Source organism: Phacochoerus africanus, chromosome 8 (genome assembly GCF_016906955.1).
Source record: "Phacochoerus africanus isolate WHEZ1 chromosome 8, ROS_Pafr_v1, whole genome shotgun sequence".
In the NCBI taxonomy this organism is placed as follows: Eukaryota; Metazoa; Chordata; class Mammalia; order Artiodactyla; family Suidae; genus Phacochoerus; species Phacochoerus africanus.
Genome location: NC_062551.1, coordinates 95,767,376 through 95,777,500, shown reverse-complemented (window position 1 = coordinate 95,777,500; position 10,125 = coordinate 95,767,376).

Here is a 10,125-nt window from a genome sequence, read left to right as displayed (position 1 = left end):
TATGCCCAAGAATGAGATTGCTGGGTCATATGGTAGTTCTATACTTAATTTTCTGAGGTACCTCAATACTGTTTTCCATAGTGATTGTACCAACTTACATTCCCACCAACAGTGTAGGAGGGTTCCCTTTTTTCCACATCCTCTCCAGAATTTTTTATTTGTGGACTTATTAATGATGGCCATTCTGCCTGGTATGAGGAGGTACCTCATAGTAGTTTTGATTTGCTTTTCTCTAATAATCAGTGATGCTGAGCATTTTTTCACATCCTTTTGGCCACCGGTACATCTCCCTTGGAAAAATGTCTATTTAGGTCTTTTGCCCATTTTTTAATTGGGTTGTTGGCTTTTTTGCTGTTGAGTTGTATAAGCTGTTTGTATATTTTAGAGATTTAAGCCTTGTCAGTTTCATCATTTGAAACTATTTTCTCCCATTCTGTTGTCTTTTTGGTTTTGGTTTTTTTTTTTTTTCCAGTTTCCTTTGCTGTGCAAAAGCTTGTCAGTTCAATTAGGTCCCATTGGTTTATTTTTGCCTTTATTTCTGTTGCTTTGGGAGACTAACCTGAGAAAACATTTGTAAGGTTGATGTCAGAGAATGTTTTGCCTATGTTCTCTTCCAGGAGTTTGATGGTGTTTTGTCTTACGTTTAAGTCTTTCAGCCATTTTGAGTTTATTTGTGTGCATGGTTAAGGGTGAGTTCCAGTTTCATTGATTTACATGCAGCTGTCCAGTTTTCCCAGAACCACTTCCTGAAAAGACTATTTCCCTTTTTATATTCTTGCCCTCCTTTGTCGAAGATTAATTAATTAAACCGTGGATGTCCGGGTTATTTCTGGGTTCTCTATTCTGTTCCGTGGTCTGTATGTCTGTTTTGGTAGCAGTAAGACACTGTCTTGATGACTCTGGCTTTGTAATATTTCCTCAAGTCTGGGAGAGTTATTCCTCCTGCTTGGTTTTTGTTTCTCAGGATTGCTTTGGCAATTTTGGGTCTTTTGTGGTGACATATAAATTTTTGGATTGTTTGTTCTAGTTCTGTGAAAATGTCATGGGTACTTTGATGGGGATTGCATCGAATCTGTAGATTGCTTTGGGTAGTATGACTATTTCTATGATACTGATTCTTCCAACACAGGAACATGGAATACCTTTCCATTTCTTTAAATCCTATTTAATTTCCTTGATTAATGTTTTATAGTTCTCAGCATATAAGTCTTTCACCTCCTTGGTCAGGTTTATTCCTAGGTATTTAATTTTGGGGGTGCAATTTTCGGGTATTGTATTTTTGTATTCCTTTTCTAATATTTCATTGTTAGCATACAAAAATGTGACCAGTTTCTGAATGCTATTCTTGTATCCTGCTACTTTACTGAATTCCTTGAAAAGCTTGAGTAGTTTTTGTGTGGGGTCCTTAGGGTTTTCTATACATAGTATCATGTTATCTGCATACAGTGACAGTTTTACCTCTTCTCTTCCGATTTGGATACCTTTTATTTTTTTGTTTGTCTGATTGCTGTGGCTAGGACTTCCAGTACTATGTTGAATAACAGTGGTGAGAGTGGGCATCCTTGTCTTGTTCCAGATTTTAGTGGGAAGGCTTTCAGCTTTTTTTCCATTGAGTATTATATTGGCTGTGGGTTTGTCATAGATAGCTTTTATTATGTTAATGGATGTTCCCTCTTTACCCACTTTGGTAAGAGTTTTTATCATGAATGGATGTTGGACTTTGTGAAATGCTTTTTCTACATCTATCGAGATGATCATGTGGTTTTTGACTTTTCCTTTATTAATGTGGTGTATGACATTGATCGATTTGCATATGTTGAACCATCCTTGTGAACCTGGAATGAATGCCACTTGGTTGTGGTGTATGATCTTTTTTATATGTTTTTGGATTCAGTTGGCTAAAATTTTGTTGATAATTTTTGCATCTATATTCATCAAAGATATTGGCTTATCATTTTCTTTCTTGGTAGTATCTTTATCTTGTTTTTGTGTTAGGATGATGGTGGCTTCATAGAATGTCTTTGGGAGTGTTCCTTCTTCTTCACCTTTTGGAAAAATTTAAGAAGGATGGGTATAAGTTCCTCTTTGTATGTTTGGTAGAATTTACCTCTGAAGCCATCTGGTCTTGAACTTTTGTTTGTAGGGAGTGTTTTTATTACATATTCAATTTCATTTCTAGTGATCAGTCTGCTCAGCTGATCTGTTTCTTCTTGATTCAATTTTGGTGGGCTGTAAGTCTCTAGAAAGTTGTCCATTTCTTCTATGTTTTCAAATTTGTTGGCACGTTATTGTTCATAGTATTCTTTATGATTTTTTTTGTATTTCTGCAGTATCCTTTGAAATTTCTCTTTTTCATTTCTTATTTTGTTTATTTGGGTTTTTTCTCTACTCTTCCTGGTGAGTCTGGCCTGCAGTTTTGTCAATTTTGTTTACCCTTTCAAAGAACCAGCTCTTGGTTTATTAATTTTTTCTATTGTTTTTTGAATCTCTATTTTATTGATTTCCTCTTTGATCTTTATGATTTCCTTCCTTCTGCTGACTTTGGGTTTTGTTCGTTCTTCTTTTTCTAATTCATTTAGGTGGTGGGTTAAGTTGTTGATTTGAGATTTTTCTTCTTTTTTGAGGAAAGCCTGTATCACTATGAATTTTCCTCTATCACTATGAATTTTCCTCTAAGCACTACTTTTGCAGCATCCCATAGATTTTGAATGGTTGTGTCTTCATTATCATTTGTCTCGAGGTATTTTTTAATTTCCTTTTTGATTTCCTCATAGACCCATTGGTTTTTCAGTAGCATGTTGTTTAGTCTCCATGTAGTCAGTTTTTTCTCATTTCTTTTCCTGTGGTTGATTTTTAGTTTCACGCCATTGTGGTCAGAGAAGATGCTTGGAATAAGTTCTATATTCTTGAATTTGTTGAGATTAATTTTGTGCCCCAGTACATGGTCAATCCTAGAGAATGTTCCATGTGCACTTGAAAAGAATACATATTCTGATTTTTTTTTGGATGTAATGTCATGAAAATATCAATTAAGTCTAACTTTTCTACTGTGTTGTTTAGGTTCTCTGTTGCCTTATTGATTTTCTGTCTAGAGGATCTGTCCATTGATGTGAGTGGGGTGTTAAAGTCTCCTACTATGATTGTATTCCCATCAATTTCTCCTTTTGTGTCTGTTAGTATTTGTTGTATGTATCTGGGTGCTTCTATATTAGGAGCATATATTTTGACAATTGTAATATCCTCTTCTTAAATGGATTCTCTTATCATTAAATAGTGTCCTTCTTTGTCTTTCTCTATGGCCTTCATTTTTTTTTTATTTTGTCTTTTTTTCTTTTCAGGGCCGCACCCATGGCATATGGAGGTCCCAGGCTAGGGGTCTAATTGGTGCTCCAGCTGCCGGCCTATGCTACAGCCACCACAACACCAGATCCGTGCCATGTCTGTGACCTACACCACAGCTCATGACAATGCCAGATCCTTAACCCACTGAGCAAGCCCAGGGATAAACCCCAACCTCATGGTTCCTAGATGGACTCATTTCTGCTGCACCATGATGGGAACTCCTGGCCTTCATTTTTAAGTATATTTTGTCTGATATGAGCATTGAAACTCCTGCTTGCCTGTCTTTTCTGCTGGCATGAGATATCTTTTCCCATCCCCTCACTTTTTTTTTTTGTCTTTTGTCTTTTTTGTTGTTGTTGCTATTTCTTGGGCCGCTCCCGCGGCATATGGAGGTTCCCAGGCTAGGGGTTGAATCAGAGCTGTAGCCACCGGCCCACGCCAGAGCCACAGACTGGCCCACGCCAGAGCCACAGCAATGCGGGATCCGAGCCACGTCTGCAACCTACACCACAGCTCACGGCAACGCCGGATCGTCAACCCACTAAGCCAACCCACTGAGCAAGGGCAGGGACCGAACCCACAACCTCATGGTTCCTAGTCGGATTGGTTAACCACTGCGCCATGACGGGAACTCCCCATCCCCTCACTTTTAATCTGTATGTGTCTTTGGCCCTAAGGTGAGTCTCTTGTAGATAGCATATCGTATTGTATGCTCTTGCTTTTTTATCCAATCTGCCACTCTGTGTGTCTTTTGATTGGATCATTCAGTCCACTGACATTTAAGGTAATTATTGATAAATATGTATTTATTGCCATTTTCAAGCTTGTTTTCCAGTTGATTCTATGTTTCTCCTTTGTTTCTTTCCTTTTTTGGTTGGATGATTTCCATTTATTTAATGCTTGTGTACTTTTCTTTTTAATTTTTGTGAATGCAATGTTTGGTTTTGATTTGTGGTTGCCCTATTTTTCAAGTATGTTAACCCCTTCCTATATCTGCTAGCTTTAGCCCAGTAGTCATATAGGCTCAAACAGATTATAATAAAAGAATATAGATTTTCTTACTTTCCTTCCCCACATTCTATGATTTTGAAGTCCCTTTTTAACATCTTCATTTTTGTCCTATTGCTGTTCCTTTTGTTTAGCATCACTTTTACAGTATGTTTTTTTTTTCCTTTTATATCTGTATGCTGGCTTATTTAAGTGATTAACTCCACCATATTTCTTCTTACTTCTTTTTTATTTAGAGAAGCCCTTTCGGTATTTCTTTTAGAATATATTTAGTATTTCTGTACTCCTAGTTTTTGTTTGTTGGAGAAATTCTTTATTTTTCTATTTTAAATGATATTCTTTCTGAGTAGAGTATTCTAGGCTGCAAATTTTTCCCTTTTAGAACTTTGAATATATCTTGCCACTCTCTTCTGGCCTGTAGTGTTTCTGTAGAGAAATCAGCTGATAAGCCTTAAGGGGGTTCCCTTATAAATAACTTGGTTTTTCACTTGCTGCCTTGAGAATCCTCTCTTTATCTTTAACTTTGCCATTTTTATTATAATATGTCTTTGTGTGGGCCTGTTTGGGTTCAACTTGTTTGGGATCCTCTGCTTCCTATATCTTAATGTCAGTTTTCTTTAGATTTGGAAAGTTTTCAAGGCATAATTATTCAAGTATACTTTCAATCCCCTTTTCTTTTTCTTCTCCCTCTGGAATTCCTATTATGCATAGATTGGCCCACTTTATATTATCCCATAGATGTATTATATTGCTTTCATGTTTTTTTCATTTGGTTTTCTGTCTGCTGACCTGATTAGGTGATTTCCATTATTATATGTTCCAAGTCACTGTTTCATTCCTTTGCATTTTTCATTCTGCTCTTTGGTGACTTTAGCTCAGTTTGAATCTCTGCAAATGAATTTTCTAATTTTTCTTGGTTCCTCCTTATATTTTCTAGTTCCTTTCTAAAGTAATCTGCGTTACCGTTTATATCCACTCTTAATTCCTTCATATTTACCTTTAATTTCCTTTTGAGTTGAATGTCTATTAGACTGAAGAGGTCTGTTTCATTGTTTGCTGCTTCATGTGAATTCTCCTGTTCCTTTAACTGGGAATCATTCCTGAGCTTCTTCATTTTGCTTATATTTTTCTTTTTCTGTGCGTTTATGGAAACCAAACTGTAGTCTTGGAGGGCTATTTCTATGCAAGAGAGCCCCTTTGTATTTTGTGGGGGTTACTGCTTATTTTTGGTTTGGGAGTTTGGATATTTGCTGTCTCTTTCTTTGATGTGAGCAGGCTATTATTCCCAGAGTGCTGAGTGTGTTTCCATGGAGAAGGAGGCAGTGGGTAGGGGTAATATTCAGTGGCTGGTTGCTGGACTCTTGACAGTAGCAAGGACCTGCAGGAAGGTGGCTCAGGCTACTCCTAGTTGCAAGGCCCTGGGAAGTGGTAATGAGCCTCAGGCAGATTTAGGGGGTGCTGGAGCATTTGACAGTGGCAGTGGCAGGGTGTGTGAGTTCCCAGGGAAGCAAGAGCAACAACAGGTGATGTTTGGTTGCAATGCCCTCCTCTGTGTTGCCCTCTGAGTTGATTGGGGCAGCAAGTGATACCTGCTCACAGACCCCTAGTGGTGGTGGGCCACACCCACCTCTGGATTCAGAGATAATTGTGGTGGTTTGCCCCTGTCACCTGTAGACCATGCAAGAAGTACCCCCTCCTGCTCAGCCCATGCATGAGGTGCTGCACAGGCTGCTTCTAGTTGCAGGGTCTTGGAAAATGACAGTGATCAAGCATGTGTGGGCACTGCCCAGAGTGTTTGGCAGTGGCAGCAGAGGGCAGCATGTTCCCAGGGGAGTGAGAGCAACAACAGGTGGTACCCAGTTGCAGTGCCCTCTTTTTTTGCTGACCTCTGCAGTGACTGGGACCATAGGTAGAGCCTGTTCACAGATGCCTGGTAGTGGCAGGCTATCCCTCCCTCTAGTTTCTGAGATGACTGCTGTGGTTTATCCCTGCTGCCTGTAGATCATGCAAGAGATACTGCATCACACTTAGCATCCCACTGCCCTTAGCCCACACAAGAGATGCCCAGCCACCTATAGCCACATGAGTAGTACTTGGTCTCCCGTAGCCCAAGCAAGTGGCCTCTTACCACCCATAGCTTGCTCCAGAGGCACCCAGCCTTCTGAGAGCCCACATGTGTGCAGGGGAAAATTCCTATGATAGTCAGCCCCTCTTCCTCTTGCCCTCCCCAACAACAGTGCCTTGCTTCTCCTGTGGGCCTAGACCACCTCCTGGGTTTCCTAGACTGTGGTATTCCACTCCCAGCCTGTGGCATACTGCTCCCTAGCCCCTCAGGCTGTCTCCACACAGCCAACCCTAGTCCTCTCCCCTGAACCAACCTCCAGAGCCTGAGTATCAGTGGCCGCCCCTGCCCAAGTGTCTCAGGCTATGGTGTCTAGGGTGGTAGCGTAGATGATATGTGCAGCTCTCTCTATACTTTGCCCTCTTCAGCACAGCTGCTGTGCTTTTCTCAGCACCTTTGAGGTATCCCCATTGGTGAGGTGGCTTCCCAAGGTGTGGGTTCCTTTTCTTTTTCACAGCTCCCTCTCAGGAATGCTAGTCCCATCCTGATTCCTTTCTCTCTCTCTCTCTCTCTCTCTCTCTCTCTCTTTTTTTTTTTCTCTTTTGTTCTACCCAGTTATGTGGAGGGTTCTTGCCCTTTTTGGAGGTTTAAGTTCTTCTGCCAGCGTTCAGTAGATATTCTGTGCAAATCATTCTACATGTAGATGTGGTTTTTTGATGTGTTTGTGGGAGAAGTTGAGTGCAACGTCTTACTCCTCTGCCATCTTAACCCTTGGTCCCTCTTTGGATTAACTTTGAAATCAAATAATTATCTCAGATGGTAAGGAGATTAATTTAAGAGACAGTCTTTTTTTTTTTTTTTGTCTTTTCTAGGGCTGCACATGTAGCATATGGAGGTTCCCAGGCTAGGGGTTGAATCAGAGTGGCAGCTGCCAGCCTACACCAGAGCCACAGCAACATGGGATCTGAGTCACATCTGCGGCCCGTACCACAGCTCATGGCAGTGCAGGATCCTTAACCCACTGAGCAAGGCCAGGAATCGAACCCACAACCTCATGGTTCCTAGTCAGATTCATTAACCACTGAGCCACGACAGGAACTCCAAGGGATAGTCTTAATTGTGGTATTTGCCTTATTTTCCCAGCACATCTAAAATACTGTGATGGGGTGGGAGGAAACACAACCTAAAAGTTTTACTCAGCGGACAAAACTGAGGACATAAGTCCAGGCCACAGCATCTCAGAAAACTTGGAGGGGTTGCTCTGAAGAGGTTTGGGGGAGCAGGAGCCAGGATATAAAGGAGTTTTTGCAGCAAAGACCTGGTAGTGGGAATGTCAAAAATTACTGTTAATTAAAGAAAACCAGACATCTCAGGTGAATGGATTCAGAGCTTTTCTATGTTTGGGAAGATGAAGATGCAGAGTCTGGGCTCACTGCAATCATCCCTTTGATGTGCATGTGAGCTTGTCCCTTATCCCACCCAAGCCTCAGTTTCTTTGTATAATGGAGTACAGTGATACTGGCATAAAGATTAAGTAAGAAATTGCACGTGAAACTTTCCAGTGCTTGGGACATTATAGGCATGCAGTGTCATCATATTTATTATTTTTTTTATTTTCAGTGGGAAATCCAAGATTCTTTTTTTTTTTTGTCTTTTTGTTGTTGTTGTTGTTGTTGTTGTCCAAGATTCTTTACAGGACATTTTGGTAACTGGACTGGTCAGTGGACTTTCTTCATGTCACTGGGACAACTTCTAGCAACAAGCAGCCTTACTCAATTTTTTTTATAGACACTAGTTTTATTTTTTAGATTCCACATATAAGTGATATGATATCATACAGTATTTATCTTTGTCTGATTTCACTTAGTATAATACCCTCCAACTCCATCCATGTTGTTGCAAATGGCATTACTTCATTCTTTTTATGGCTGAGTAGTATTCCATTGCATTTATGTCACACATTTTCTTAATCCATTCATCTGCCAATGGACATTTAGGTTGCCTTCATATCTCAGCTATTGTAAATAGTGCTGCTGTAAACATTGGGGTGCACATATCTTTTCAAAATAGTGTTTTCATTTTTTTTGAATATGTACCCAGGAGTGGAATTGCTGGGTTATATGGTACTTCTATTTTTAGTTTTTCAGGAAACTGACATGCTGTTTTCCACAGTGGCTGCACCAATTTGCATTCCCACCAACAGTGCACAAGTGTTCCCTTTTCTCCACATTATCACCCATACTTGCTATCTGTTGTCTTTTTTATGATGGCCATTCTGATAGGTATGAGGTGATAGCTCATTGTGGTTTTGACTGCATTTCCCTGATGATTAGTGATATTGAGCATCTTTTCATGTGCCTGTTGGCCATCTGTATGTTTCCTTTTGACAAATACCTGTTCAGATCCTCTGCTCATTTTGTAATCAAGTGGTTAGTTTTTTGATATTGAGTTGTATGAGCAGTTTACATATTTTGGGTAATAACCCCTTATCAATTATATCATTAGCAAATATTTTCTTCCCACTTATTTGATTGTCTTTTCATTTTGTCAATGATTTCCTTTTCTGTGAAAAACCTTTAAGTTTAATTAGGTCCCATTTGTTTATTTTCACTTTTATTTCCTTTGTTTTAGGAGATGATTCAGAAAAAATTGCTGTGATTGATGTCAAAGACTGTTCTACCTATGTTTTCCTCTAGAAGTTTTATTGTTTCCAGTCTTACATGTAGGTCATTTAATTCAATTCGAGTTTATTTTTGTGCCTGGTGTTAGGGTTCCAGTTTCTTTCTTCAACATGTCACTATCCAGGTTTCCCAGCACCAGTTACTGAAGAGATGGTCTTTCCTCCATTGTCCATCCTGCCTCCTATGTCATTTCACTCACTGGAGAGCCGTTCTTCTCCACCTTGCCTGCATCTTGTCTAGTTCCCACCCCTCTTTCCTGCCTCTGATGTTGATCTCCCTCCAGTGTTGGCTTGTGTCCCCAGTTGTGGCCAGTGTATAAGGCCAGTCGTGCACCTTGAGAACACCTGACCAAGATCAACTCCAGTCAGGGAGCCATCATGTGACCAGTGCTGCTTTTCTGTCTGCCCCCTGTGACCTGTGATTACCCGGAGGCTGATGTTCACACTCCATTTCTTCCCAGGACCTGAGCTAAGCCTTTATTTGTGTAAAACCTGAAAGTCCTTCAGCAGGTTGAATTAAATTAACCATTTTTCTCAGATGGGCTTATGTGCCTGTGCTCTATTCCTTGGCAGATCCTTTGAGCTTCTTTAGAAGGTGGCTAACCAGCAGATGGTTGTTAAACTTACAGAGAATCTCATTCAGAGTTTAAGGATTTGAACTTGGTGACTCAATGGCAGAACAGATAATTGAACCAAAGTTTGTTACCTTATAGTTTTCTTCTGGAAGATCTCAAAAATTTCCTGGTTGATCTATAAACAGCATTTATTTTTCATTTTTATTTTTTGCTTTTTAGGGCTGCACCCATAGCACATGGAGGTTCCCAGGCTAGGAGTCCAATCGGAGCTACAGCTGCTGTCCTATGCCACAGCCATAGCAACACAGGATTCCAGCTGCATCTGCAACCTATACCATAGTGCAAAGTAAAGCCGGATCCTTAACCCACTGAGCAAGGCCAGGGAATGAACCGGAAACCTCATGGTTCCTAGTCAGATTCCTTTCTGCTCTGCTACAATGGGAATTCCTATAAACAGC